Genomic DNA, 3,438 nt, shown 5'->3' on the forward strand with positions numbered 1-3,438 from the left:
CCAACCCCACCAAGGTCATCAGTGGCAGAGCTACAATTCAAATCCAGACTCCCCTGACTTGGAAACCTGAGATTTTCCCACCACTCAGCACAGGCTTGGAAGCAGAGCCTGGCCACAGGCTGAGAGAGCGGGGCTGGAAACAGACCTGGGGACCTACAGGAAGGAGGGAGAGGGTGGGAAGAGGGGAGGAGACGGGAGGGCCCCTGGGCTCTGTTCCTCGACAGCCACCTGCTCTTACCCCCTGCACACAGTGACTGACTCCGCCTACGCTTTGGGGGGTGGGGTGCTTCTTCCATCTTTTGTGTCTTGAGCGGTTTTTCCCTTGCTTTGCTCTTCCCTTCTCTCTCTCCTAGTTCCTTTTGTAGATAATACTCCCACGGGCCTCCCACGGCAGCTCCAAAATGCAGCCTCCTGAGTTTCTTCTTCTTGATAATGGCTTTGAGCTGTCTCTGAACAGGGCTCCCTCGACCTTCCCCTCCCTGTGACTCCCCACCATGACCCAATGACTTAAGAGTTGGAGGGATGGAAGAGGAAAGGGGCTTACTGTGCTCCCTGACCTCCTTCTCAGCTCCTCCCCCACCCCATCTGTCTCCACCCCCACATAATTATATGGTGGGGGAGGGGAGGCATGGAAGGAGGAGGCAAGGAATCTCTTACTGTTAGCCAAGGGGGCCTATAGGCCAAGTCTGGCAGGAAGACCTGAGAGACTAGGTAAGGTGGAAGAGGGAAGAGAGCAGGAGACCCTATGCCTGAACACTTACTTGCTTCTGGGCCGAAAGGGCGCCATAAATCAGACTGAAGGACTTGGGCAGTGTCCCCAACCCCACTCCTCCTGCTTGGCACAAAGTTAATGCTCCGGAAACGTAACCTATAATTCTTTGTAGCACCCTGCATTCCATCTACCCCCTGCTCACCCTGACCCGAGATATCTGCTTTGGGTTTGTCTTAATATCTAAACCAGTGTCTTTAATAAGCCAAATCAGCCTAGGCTGATGAGCTGGAAGCCTGAAAATCTGAACACTTGGGGCTTAAATGGGTGACAGGAGGGTCACCAGGATCTGCTTACACAGTCCTGGGTAACCAGTCCTTGTGAGTGTCCACACAGCTAGTCTGAGCTGCTTTCTGGGCCCCTGCTGGGAGATGGCTGGGCTAAGGGTTGGGCCAAGGGTGAGGAAGTGGGGAGGGGCGACTCTGGACCGGCTGTCAGGCTTGGAACCCTGGTTCTGCCAATTACCAACCTGATTACCTTGAGCAAGTCCCTCCCCCTTGCCCATTCTCTCTCTCTCTCTCTCTCTCTCTGCCTCTGCCTCTGCCTCTGTTTCTTCATTTGTGAATGAAGTGTAAATAGTATCTACCTTGCTTGTTTCCCAGGAACCCTATGAATTTCAAAGTCAGATGGCAAACATTTACATGATGCAAATGCCACACGTTGTTCTAACTCCTTTGCTCATGTAATCTTCCTGACAAGCCTCTGGGGTAGTTAGCATGTATTATCATCCCCATTTCAGGAAGGAGAAGATGGGGTCCCAGAAGGAAAATCACACAGACAGCAAGTGGCTGGACTATTGTCAGACCAAGTGCAGGGTTTCAACCACAGTCTTGTCTCCAAGGATGCTGACTGCTGAACTGCACCCTGTCCTAGCAGAATGTTTGAGTAGAGTGGAGGGCACGTTCATGGGCTTGGGGGAGGGCTGACTTTGCTTGTGGAGGTGGGCGTGGGGAGCATGATCTGCAGGTTCCTTGGGGTCATTCGTTCTGGGAGCGGGATTCCAGGATTCAGAGGACTTGGCGGAGAAGGGCCCTTCCTCCCTTTTCTCCCAAAGCACCAGCTCATTTAAATACAGGTGTCTGGGGCTTTGGATCTTGTTGCTGACGGAGGGGTGGGTGGGGCAGGCGACACTCCTTTCTTTCCGACGCCCGCGGCTGTGGATATGTCTCTTAGAGTGGTGGAGGTGCTGGGCCTCCCGCTTCACTCGGGGAACAAATTGCTGTTTTGGCCCCGGCGGCTCCTGTGGGCGCGGGCGGTAGCCGCGCTCGCTGGCAAATCGTGGGAGGGAGGAGGAGCGGCGCTGGCAGAGCGAGCCTGGGGGGACCGAGGCAGCGCGAAGACAAGCTACAGACTGCAGCCCCGGCCCCAATCCACTCCGCCCCGCCCGGGCCCCCGCCCCCCCACCCCCTCACGGGAGGGGGTCCCTGCGGCCACCGACAGCGCGGAGACCAGTTCCCCGGGACTGGAGATGGTGCTGCCGCCCGGAGGCTGGGTCCTACTCCTTCCCCGCTCGCAAGGACCTACACGCACCGGGTTTGGAAGTTCTCCCAGTGTCTGACGTCCTACCCGTCCGCTGAATTTGCAACCTGACCCTCTGGGGCAGCCTGAGGGGCCGAAGGCGACAAATAATAGAAATATAGGGGCGGGAAGAAGGACCTAGGGTTACTCCCCTCCCTCGGACACCCTTTACACACACACACACACACACACACACACACTGGTACTCGCCGAGAGTTTCTCACCCTTACTTCCAGGGCTACCCACCCTCCAGTTTCCTGACAGCTCCCGCCAGCAGCTGCACCTCTCAGGGATGAGGGTCAAGTTGAGGCAGAGAAAGGCCTGGATGCCCAGAGGCTGTGTTTAGACACCACCCTCCCCATCTCCTTTTAGACTTTCCTGTACAGTCGGGGTCCCTCTAGGGCCCGCGACCTCCACCAACTCCCGGCCTTCCCCCACCTCCGCCCAGATGCCCAGTCCCCTTTCCCACTACATTTTTCCTCGGGGAAAACGTCTTCTAAAACAGCCCCCGCCCCGCCGCTCACCCCCCGCCGGAGCTCTCCTCTGGTCCCTCCGGGGGAGGAGAGTCTGCGAGGCTCTGTGCGAACCCCCATGCTGCAGAGAAAGACGCCTCGCCCCTGCGCTGACTCAGCCCTAGCGGGACCAGGCGCTCGCCGGTCTCCTCCGAGGGGCGGGCGGGGCGGCTTGGGGCGGCTCGGGCGGCCGCCGCGGCGGGGGATAGAGGGGCCACCGCCTCCCCCTGCCCCCACCGAGGTCCCGAGGGGAGGGGATCCCTAGGCGGGAGGCCTGTCCCTTTAAGGAGGCGGCCCTGCCTGGGTGTGCCCGTCTCCATGGTTACCCCGGTGCAGGCGGCGGGCGCCGGAGGGAGGGAGGCTGCCGCCTCTCCCCGACAGACGGAGGGAGCTGCGGGAACCCGGCGCCAAACGGAGCCCGAGCGGGAGCCGACCCGCGGCCGAAACGGGAGACACTGCTGCCGCCGCAGCCGCCGCCGCGAGCGGAAGGTGCGGAGAGCGCAGCAGGCGCCGAGCCGGGGGCCCGGGATTCGTGGGCGGCCAGGACGCGAGAGGCCGCGCGCCATGCTCCGGGCCCCGACGGCGGGGACGCCCCCTCGCGCACCGGCTGCTGGCCGGGCCTGCCAACCCGGGGTGGGC

At 60.5% G+C, this 3,438-nt stretch overlaps 1 long non-coding RNA gene across 5 annotated transcripts in view; it reads right to left on the reverse strand.

Moving 5' to 3' along the window:
- The window catches only part of LOC309869704, a 102,889-nt gene that overhangs the window by 97,108 nt on the left and 2,343 nt on the right, over positions 1-3,438 (reverse strand). The window lies entirely within an intron of this gene.

This window comes from Mustela nivalis (genome assembly GCF_964662115.1).
Source record: "Mustela nivalis genome assembly, chromosome: 7".
Classification (NCBI taxonomy): Eukaryota; Metazoa; Chordata; class Mammalia; order Carnivora; family Mustelidae; genus Mustela; species Mustela nivalis.